At 50.1% G+C, this 10,558-nt stretch overlaps 1 long non-coding RNA gene across 2 annotated transcripts in view; it reads right to left on the reverse strand.

The window, feature by feature from the left end:
• The window catches only part of LOC109372387 (uncharacterized), an 8,434-nt gene extending 2,898 nt beyond the window's left edge, over positions 1 to 5,536 (reverse strand). Inside the window, exons 1-2 of one of the 2 annotated variants that reach the window (XR_002122039.1) lie at positions 5,370 to 5,536; positions 3,564 to 3,784 (exon numbers count right to left, since the gene is read on the reverse strand). This is a non-coding gene — a long non-coding RNA (uncharacterized LOC109372387). The remainder of the gene's footprint in view (positions 1 to 3,563; positions 3,785 to 5,369) is intronic. The other variant, XR_002122038.1, reaches the window with a different exon arrangement.
• Positions 5,537 to 10,558: the final 5,022 nt, after the last annotated feature.

Genomic DNA, 10,558 nt, shown 5'->3' on the forward strand with positions numbered 1-10,558 from the left:
ATAATATTTTTATATGAGGAGAAAGAGGAAGAGAGAAATGGGAACAAACATGGGTCCTGGCTAAAATCCGAATGACGCTGGTGCCCTGAACCCAATCTTCCAAACCTCCCCTCCCCCCGGGTGGCGGGGCCCAGGGCTGGAGCTCTGGCCCCCACCCAGCCCACTCCCACTCGTGTTCATGACGGCTCCTTTGAAGGCACACAAAACGTCATTTCCTTTTTACTGCTGTGGGTACGCATTAAATACGGTATGTCCTGCATTAGGTAGGAGGGGGACGAAAAGGAGGAGGGGGGGAGGAGAGGAAATAACCAAAATTTATCCATCAATCCCTAAGGGATCCAACTGTGAACATGAAAAACAAACAAACAAGAAACAGAATAGAACAAATGATAACACAAATGTTGAGCTGACGAAATATTTCTAATCAAGACACAAATCCTAGAAGCCATAAAGGAAAAGTTGGATTGATTTGACCTCTTAAAATGAAATACTGCAAAGAGCGCCATAAACCAAGTCAGAGTTCACGGAGCCGCCAGGAGCTACCACGGGCAGCACGTCCTGTGACAAAGGTGTCCGAGTAGCCACAGTACCCAAGTCTACAAATCGACATGAAAAGATTGAAACCAATTTTTAAAAGATGGGTAAGAGGAAGGAGCAAATAGTTCCTAGGGTTGTCACTTGCCCAGCGTCACACAGCTCTTGGAGGGCAGAGTGGAGGCCAACACTTTCTGACGCTGGTATTTAAGGGGAGAAACGCGGTTTTAATAATTCAGACATATCCAGGTGTTTCTCTGTCTGGGTACACACACAGATGTAAGCCACACTCCTGCAATTGCACTCACGACTACAGTTTGGTGTTTATTTTAAGATGACGAGGCTGAGATCATGTAGCAAATGTCCTGTGATTTGTCCTTCTCAGTCCCTACCTCTGGGCCATCTTTCTGAATCAGGACAGGAGACTGTCTTGGTGTAGAATTAACCCCTGGTGGTTCGCAGAATGTAAAAGCATTTAGGAGACTCTACAAAAGTATCCAGAGAAAAGATTTATGGAAAGTCAAAGAGGAAGAGAGTGAGTTCTGTTTGGAACTGGCAGAAGTTTTCCAGGGCAGAGTCTGATGGGGGACAGCTGCCCCGATGACAAGGAATGCTGGGATTATGTTTTTCCAAGCAGGATGTAGGGTGCTTGTCAGCTTTCAGGGGGGCTGCCATTACAATTGTCTTCTCCTGGGATCTGTCCTGTTCCCATCTGTGATGGATGTCAGCTTGCAGGGGGTTGCTGCTGCGATTGGGAACTGTTCTGTTCCCACCTATAATGGGTGTTTGTTAGTGTGCAGAAGGTTACCATTGAGATTCGGAACTGTTCTGTTCCTACCTATGATGGCTATAAGGTGCTTATCAGCTTGTAGGTGTGGTGCTGGCCAGGGGATTCAGAGCCAAGTGGTTAATGTTTAAGCTCACTCCTGGAGCCCACAAACTTGCTCCTGTTAACTCTTTGCCTGTCCCATCTTGCCAGCTCACAAGCCCACTCCCATTAACTCTTTACTTGTCTCATTATTCCCCCATCTCCAATCGGCAATGAAAAATCTTTGGAAATTGGGAAATGGGTCCATCTTCCGTAACTGTTTCAGAGCTGGGTAGGGGCATAGAGCTGTCCCTACCTAAGAGATTGCCAGTTGGGGACGGAGAGCAACTGGGCCTTGGAAAATCCAGGCAGTGTCATGTAGGGAGTGGACTAGATGGCTGGGCGCTGGAACTCTGGTCTATGGGGCTGATGGTAATTTCAGGGTTTCTTGTGGGGACAGGCTGGACGTCTTGCAGGAGCATAATCTGGTTGTGGAGGAGGAGTTGGTGTTTAAATGTCTGTAAGCAAGGGGAAATAAACTTTGTTAGTAGATTAAGGATGCAGGGGCCAAAGATTAGAATTAGGAGAAAAGAAACAAGAGGGCCTGTGAGAGGCAGAAGCCAGGAGGCCCAAGACCAAGTGCCAGTCCAGGCCGTGCATCCCCAGGCCACCTTTTCCCTAAGTCTAGAGGCTTGTTCTCCCAAGTAAGTCACTTGCTGTTGGGAAATCTGAGCCTTTGGGGCTGATATTCAGTAGGACTGTTCTGCTAGAAAATTTAAAGTTGTTTCTGTATGCTGATCTGAACTTTTCTTTCCGGGCTACAAATAAGGAGGTTATTAACATATTGAAGGGAAAGAAACATAGCCTCAGGGAGGGAAAGGTCCCTCAAGTCTCCAGTTAGAGCTTGGCCAAAAAGGTGAGGACTGTCTCAGAAGCCAAATATATTGGCTGCAGACCTGAATGTGCAGGTCTGTCCAGGTGAAAGCAAATAAAAATGGATATTGAGGGCTGGCCAAGTGGTGCATTGGTTAAGAGTTGGCTTGGGATGCCAGTTCTGAGTAGCAGGGCCGCCGGTTCAGTTCCCACATGGGCCAGTGATGCTGCGCCCTCTACAGCTAAGATGGTGAACAACAGCTCAACCCAGAGTTGGGCTGATGTGAGTCACTGGCGAAGGCGTAGACTGCAGCCCCTACTGCAGTGGGCTGCTGTGAGCTACTGTGAGTGGCTGGCAGCCAGCATGAGCTGCCATGAGCCACTGTGAGCAACCATCCAATGGCCAGCGAGTGACTGCGTCACCCGGGAAGAGCACAATGATAATACCAACATGGGTCAGTGAAGCGACGTCCTCCACAACTAGACTGAAGAACAAAAGGACAGCCACTTGTCTGTTCCCCTTTCCCGATTCCCCAACGCTGTTCCTCTCCCCCCAATTTCCCTGTAAACTCTTTAATAATAAAAAAAAATGAGATTGAGGGTCTAGCGGAATACAAAAGAGGCATCCTTTAAGCCCAGCCCAGTGAACCATTCAGTCCCTGGGGGAGTTAGTCCCAGTAGGGTATAAGGGTTAAGGACTAAAGGGTGAACTGGAACTACTGCTTCATTAATAATCCTTAAGTCTTGAACTAACCGATATTGCCCAGATGGCTTTTTGACCAGTAAAATGGGTGTATTTCAGGGAGAATTGCAGGGAATTAAAAGCCCATGCTTGAGGGTCCTGTTGACAGTTAGCTGAAGCCCAAGTAGAGCCTCCCTCTTAATGGGGTATTGGGGCCTACAGGAAAGTAGGTAGGGTCCTTCAGCCTAATCTGTACTGGAGTTAGACGAAACGCTCTGCCGGGAGTGCCCTGATCCCAGACAATGGGGTTGACCTGTTTTCTGATCCAGGGAGGAATTGCAGACATGTTAGGGTTAAATGCTTGAGAAGCGAAAATAGGCTGCAGAGCAGCTATTGGAGTAGGGTTAGGAGAGATGTGGAGGGAAGCTTGTAGTTTCTGTATAATATCTCACCCTAAAAGGGGTATAGGGCACTGAGGCCTAATTAGAAAGCTATGTGTAAAAGCAAGGGACCCAAAGCGACAAGGTAAAGGCAGGGTCCATCTGCAGGTGGTGGGATTGCCTTCAATACCTGTTAGGAGGAGGCTGGAGGGAAGTGTCGGGCCAGGGTGATGAATTAGAGCAGAGAATGTGGCTCCCGTATCAAGAAGAAAGATCACATTCTTACCTGCCACGTCAAGCGTTACCCTGGGCTCGGCCTCTGTGGTGTTGCAGAGGGGGCCTGGATGAATCCCGGGCCCGTCAGTCGAGGTGGCAGTCGCCTGGCTCGTAGTCAGCAATGACCGACATTGGCAGCTGGTTGGAGGAGACGTCCTTTTGGCCTTTTAGGAGTCGGGATGGCTTCCCTCCTTGAGCGGAGAGGGCACAGTCCTTCTTCCAGTGTCCTTCCTTTTTGCAAAGAGAACATGAGCCAGGGGGCGCCCTCTTGGACAAGCCTTACTCCAACGTCCTTCCTGATGACAGTTGTAGCAGGTGTTTGGGCCCGTCTTTGGTGGCCTCCCTCCTCGTGGGCCCGAACCCAGGTAAGGCTGTGAGGGCGGGGCGCTGGCAAGGGCAGCAGCCATTCATTGAGCCCTTCTCTGATCTTTTCCCTTATCCCTCCGTATCCTAGACTCCCTTTCTGCCTTGTCCCTGTTAGTAAAGACCTTAAAGGCTGTCTAGGAGGACTGAGAGCAGAGTCTGAGGACCCAGCTCCAATTTCTGATGCTTCCTTCTGATATCTGGAGCTGATTGTCCAATACAATGCAAGGCAAGGATAGTGATACTGGTGGGGCTAGAAGGATCTAAGTTAGTATATTTTTGGAGGGTGTCAGCCAAGTGGGATTAAAAGAGGGCCAGGTTTTTATCTGGTCCTTGAGTAATTTTCCTCAGTTTCTCATAGTTTACTAGTTTAATAATGTCTTTTTTTCATGCCCTCAATAAAACAGGTGACCATATGATCTTGTCTATTTCGGCCCTGTTGGCCAGCTTGAAATTCCAATCAGGATCATGATTGGGAATAGCTTTGACCCCAACCCTATATTGTCCTGGGTTCCGAGCAGCTAGGTTGTCTGCGTATCTTTGGGCAAGAGCCCAGATACGGTTCTTCTCTTAAGGAGCAGCAGATGGTTAAAATGATGTGAATGTCTTGCCAAGTAAGATCAAAGGCCATAGTTATCCCCTGGAATTCCTTAAAGAACTTAGAAGGATCCTCAGAATAGTTTCTTAATTGTGTTTCTATTTGAGCTAGATCTGCCATGGGAAAGGGACATGAACCCCTAACTGTACTGGCCCCTCCGTTTGCAACCTCCTGGAGAGGCAGCATGGAGTCTGTCTAAAATGAGCTCCACTACGCATGGTGCCTGCAGGACAGGGAGCTGGGTTAGAACAGGGAGGGGGAGCTGGAGAAGTGGTGGAAGGCGGGGAGGGGTTTGAGGAAGGAGAGGTAGGAAGGGTAGGAGGTGGGTTTTGAGGAGATCTAGGAGGGACCTGGGATCTTTTAACTGTCCCTAATAGAACAGTTTCAAAGAGGCTGGAACAAAACGGTGGAGGTTTTTGCTTGAGAGATTAGCCACTTGTGTTTCTTTTTAAAAGTGCCCCTTTGTTCTTTCGTTACCTCAGCCTCAGGTTGTGGCAGCAGCAGCTTAAGCTTTCTTTTTGAGAGGAGAGGTAGAATCTTGTCCAATTTTTGAGAAGACAGCCAAGAGGGGAGTCTAGAGGGACAGAGGAGGCGCCGCCTATGGTGCTAGGGATGGCGGTCTCGTGATAGTTGGGCTAGGAGATCGAGGGGTGTCCCCCATGATCCTCCGAACAAGTCTCTGACCTGGGAGTTACGGAATTAGTGTGCTCATTGCCACGTACCCCGGGGAAACAGAGCAAAGCAATGACCATTAGCTGTGAGGGCATCCCCGCCACACCTAAGGTCAAGCAAGGGTTGTGGACTCTGCCCGTGGAATTCCCGGTGCCCCATGGACGTCTCAGGTGTATCACTTACCGACCAAAGACCCGTTGACCCGTGGAGACGACGACAGAGATCCAAATAAGCAAAAGAAGAATGGGGAGCGAGTCACGAAAAGAACTATAGGAGTGGCCAGCGGGGAGGGAGACTGTGTGTCTTTGACTTGTGTGCCTGTCCAATGAGCAGGTCTTTGACTTGTACCTGGCAGAACCTAGTGCTAGAGTGCTGGACTGCCACCAGGTCATCCCGTCACGGGACACTTCTTTAAAGTGGCGGATGTCCTAGAGGCACTTATGTGTCCCTCCCGTGCCCGCTATGAGTGTGGCCAAGGTGACTCGCCTGTCCCCCGAGAAATAAAAAGGAGCCTAACACCAGGTCTGGCAATGGGGTTCTGCAACCCACAGAGAGGTTGGACTCTCAAATCCACCTGAGAGTAACCCCAGCCTGGAAGCGTCCATTTCCAACCCTCAAGGGACGGGATCGGGGAGAGGTTCTGGAGTCACCCAGGGAAACCCCCAGCGGGAGAGGAAGTAGAGTTATGCTCCCAGAGATGGGGAGGTAGAGTTGATCTCCTGGATTTCTGCACTGAAATGTCTTGGTATAGAATTAACCCCTGGTGGTTCGCAGAATGTAAAAGGATTTGTGAGACTCTACAAGGGTATTCAGAGAAAAGATTTATTGAAAGTCAAAGAGGGAGAGAGTGAGTTCTGTTTGGAACTGGCAGAAGTTTGCCAGGGCAGAGTTCGATGGGGGACACCTGCACCGATGAGCTAGGGTTTTATATTTTTCCAAGCAGGATGCAGGGTGCTTGTCAGCTTGCAGGGGGGCTGCCGTTACAATTGTCTTCTCCTGGGAACTGTCGTGTTCCTATCTATGATGGATGTCAGCTTGCAGGGGGTTGCTGCTGCGATTGGGAACTGTTCTGTTCCCTCCTATGATGGACGTAAGGTGCTTGTCAGCCTGCAGGTGCAGTGCTAGCCAGGGGAGTCAGAACCAAGCAGTTAATGTTTAAGCTCATTCCTGTAAGCCCACAAGCTTGCTCCTGTTAATTCTTTGCCTGTCCCATCCTGCCAGCTCACAAGCCTACTCCCATTAACCCTTTACTTGTATCATCAGAAACCACCTTTTATTTCTCCACCCCCCACCTCCTGGCCTGAACTGAGGGCCAGGGAGGGCAGGGACGCTAAACCCGGCCATCTTCCTGCGTGTCTCCTATCATGGCACCTGGGGCAAGTCACTCCCCTCTTAGGGCCTCGGTTTCCCACAGGGCCTGCCACTCAGACACAGGGTGGGTGAAACAGTCTCTTGATTCCTCCAACCTCAAGAGAAATCCCTTGTCCTCCTCGGCCTCAGCAGCAGCCCCCTGGGGTCAGCCTCCAGGCAGCCAGGACACAAGCAGCAGAGGCTCTGACCTCACCTGCCCGCCTCCACCTGTTCTGCTTCCTCCAAATCACTCCAACACCCACCTTCGTTCTAGGGTCACCAGCTCCTGTCTCAGGTAGCCCCGAACCTGAGCTAAGCCATGTAGAGGTTCCCCCTCCCCCTCCACTGTTTAGGGCCGCAGTGGGAGGGAGGAACCAGTCAGACAAACCTGGGTTAGAGCCTGGCTCTGCCACTGCTTAATGGGGGCCCTCGGGCCCCTTGCCCAACCTCTCTGAGCTGCAGTTTCCTGCGTCTATAAAATTGGGAGAATATCCCTCTTCCTAGAGGGTTGTTGTGAGGATGAGAAGATGAGTGGGGGGCTCCTATCCACCCCCTCTTACCAAGGAGTCTTCCCCTGGCTGATTTGGAACAAGACCCAGTTGTTCTCAGCTCTGCAGATGCAGTCACTTGCTGTGTGTCTGCACGATGACCAGACACACGTGGCCCATAATATCCGGGACACAAAAGTGAAAGCAAAGGCCCCACTTCTGATAAGCTCATGATCACACAAATGTGTGGGAGGCTCTCGTGTGGGAGGCTCTCTTCTTCTTGCAAACGCAGTGAACAATCAAAGATCAGCAAACTGATTAGTACGCAAGCAGGGTTTCTTAGTGATATGTTCTCAGGGAAGAGACTGAGAGACAGGGAAGAGCCTTGCTGAGGTGAGCGAGAGAGGCATCGGCCCCTGGTCCCCTTGTCCTGAGAACTTAGTTTGCTGGGTGGGGTGAGGGAGTTACATATAGATTTGGCAGAAAAAGGTGGTGCATGGTCTTCCACTGGAGGGTGTGACCCCCTAGGATGGGTGGGGGTCTGTTCGTTCATATCCTTGTCTTGCTCCAGACCACCTCTTGTCATCCGTTGTTGCAAAAACAGATACGTGGTGGAGGCAGTTAATCAAAGCTAGTTATGGGCTTTTTCTAGGCACTATGGACCCTCTCCCACGCCTCCTCCTCCTCCATTTTCTATCGTCTACATAACACAAACACACTGCCAGCACGCACCCAGGCTAGTCCCTGTTTAGAGAGTACCTAAGGCTCCTCTGATGAGAACGCTGAATGACTCCAGACGGACACCCATTGATTCGATGTCCAGTGTCACGGTGAAGTGACCAGGATGGGGCTACAGCATCAAACTGAGGAGAGAATGAGGCATCTCGACTCCAGGGACATAAGCCCCATTTAGAGACCCAAAAGATCTAGTGACTATTAAATGGGCTCAACTTGACCCCCAACAGCACAAGAAGGGCCCCCTACAATGACTATAGCTCCAGAGTCGGGGGTCTCAGCCAAAGCCTTCTGTCAATAAGCCATTTCCGCCCACCCTGAAGGCGCTCCCAACTCAGTGGGAAAGGAACCCCAAAATGCCTTAGAAAGGTGTCTGGCATGTGCCACCAGCATCACCTGGTGGAGACTGGAGGTGTCACCAGCCAGAGGCACACAGCCAGCCTCCCAGCCCCACCCAGTCTCTCCAACCCCTGGGGAGGTGTGCTTGGCTCAGACAGCTGGACAGTATGAGCTTTGTGTTCATACAGGGACCCACCTCCCTGTTGCTGGCCCTTGTTACAGGGACGGTGGGAGTGGGTAGGGAGCTTCAAAGTGAGCACGTAACTAAGGGGACCTGTGCAGTCACCAGAGTGGCAGCAGAGACAGGCGTCTCAGGCTGCAGAGCCCTGGGCACTGCGCTTCACGCTGACAGCACCTGGTGACCTCAGGGGAAGTGGCCACAGGTCCCGGCCACTCACTACAGGCTGTCAGCATCATCCAGTGGACAAACCTATGTGCCTTTCTGCGGGTCATAAAATCGGGCCCTGAGTAACAATTGTCAAATTGAGGAAGGGTGAGGACTAAGTATAAAGATGACAAATAAAGTCAAACCCATATCTTAAGGTTTTTATGTTGAGGTCCAGGCAAATACTAATTTTAATGACTGTATAATGGTTAAGAGATTTGGACACATTTTCAGAGTTAGCAGATTTTGGATTCCAATTTAAAACAGGTAATTGAGTAATTTATCCAGATTGATGATTTTAAGTTGAAAGGCTCTCTGCTAAGGACTAAGGATGCTGCTCATAAGCTTCAGCCCAGAGAGAGGAAGCAGCCTCGAGTCCAGCGGGGCCCAAACCAGGAGGGGTGAGGAGTGTCGGGTAGGGGTGAGGAGGGGACTGTGAGAGCCACGCCCCCAGACAGCTCTCAGGCATGGGGGTGCGGGGAGGACTACCTCTCTCCCCCAGGCAGTCAGGAGACCCAGGAGATTCTTGTCTGGCGTCCTGTTGTGCTCAAGTATGGCCTTAGAAATATGACACTGTGGAAAACAGCATGGCAGTTCCTCAAAAAATCAAATACAGAATGACCATGATTCAGCAGTTTCACTTCTGGGTGTATTCTCAAAAGCACTGAGAGCAGCGTCTGGAGGAGGTATCTGTACAGCCGTGTTCCCAGCAGGATTACTGATGAGAGCCAAAATGTGAAAGCACCCTAAGCGTCCATCAGTGGATGAATGGACAAGGAAACTGTTATATATACACACACCGGATACCATTCACATGAAACAGGGAATTCTGACACATGCTACCACGTGGATGAACCTTGAGGACATAATAATCCAGTGGCAAAAAGACCAATTCTGGATGATTCCACTTATATGAGGTAGCTAGAATAGTCAGGTTCATAGAGACAGAAAGCAGGAGGGTGGCTGTCAGGGGCTGAGAGGAGGGGAGTGGGGAGCTGTCTTATGGGGACCGAGTTCCAGTTTTGCAATCAGAGTTCGGCGGATGGGTGGCTGGATAATTCCACAATAACGTGAATGAACTGAATGTCCCTGACTGTACACTTATAAATGGTTAAGCTGGTAAATTTTGTTACGTATCTTATCACAGTTTTTAAAATTTTAAACAAATTCTTAAAAAGCCCAAACTTTGGGGTCAGCTGAGTCGCTCAGTTAAGAGTATGAGCTCTGAGCAATAGGGTCACCGGTTCGATTCCCACATGGGGCAGTGAGCTGTGCCCAAGCTGAGCTGCTGCTGAGCTGCTGAGGGCGCGTGATCTTAGCAGCAAAGTTGCGGGTTCAACACCCATATGGGGTGGTGTACTGCACCCCCCTGCAACTAAGATTGAACACGGCACCTTGAGCTGAGCAGCCACAATTGCCAACAGGCGACCCAATTGCTTAGTGTTCAACAAGGTTGCCAGTTCGACTCCCGCATAGGATGGTGGACTACGCACCCCCACCCCCCACCTCCACCCTCACAACTAGATTGAAAGCGGTGACTGGACTTAGAGCTGAGCTTGCGGCCTCCACAACTAAGATTGAAGGACAACTTGACTTGGAGCTGATGGGTCCTGGAAAAACACAATGTTCCCCTTCCCCAACACTGCTCAGCCCCCAATTCTCCAATAAAAATCTTTTTAAAAAAGCCCAAAGTTTGTGGGAAAAAACAACTGAGAGTTTTGCACTCTGTGAAGATCTTCACACACATAATTGTACATGTGACAACAGCCCTGTGAGAAAACATTTATTATTCCTCTTTCAAAAAAGATAAAACTAAGGTTCCGATGGGGTGAGCTGGGCTGATCTGATTGTTTCGTTTTGTTTCCTGGACCGGCCACATCCACAGAGGAAGAGAAATCCTGAAAACCCTCAAGTGTTCAAAAAATGCAATTTTCTTCCGTGAATCCTGCCTGTTGACTAGAGATGGATCAGAAATCTTCAGCACCCCTTGTTCAAGGATGTGATAAAGCGGCGAAGCTGGAACCCAACCCAGGAGCGTGTGACGTGACAGGAGTGTGGACTAATGTCACAGTCTG

Source organism: Hipposideros armiger, unplaced genomic scaffold (genome assembly GCF_001890085.2).
Source record: "Hipposideros armiger isolate ML-2016 unplaced genomic scaffold, ASM189008v1 scaffold_633, whole genome shotgun sequence".
NCBI classification, from domain to species: domain Eukaryota; kingdom Metazoa; phylum Chordata; class Mammalia; order Chiroptera; family Hipposideridae; genus Hipposideros; species Hipposideros armiger.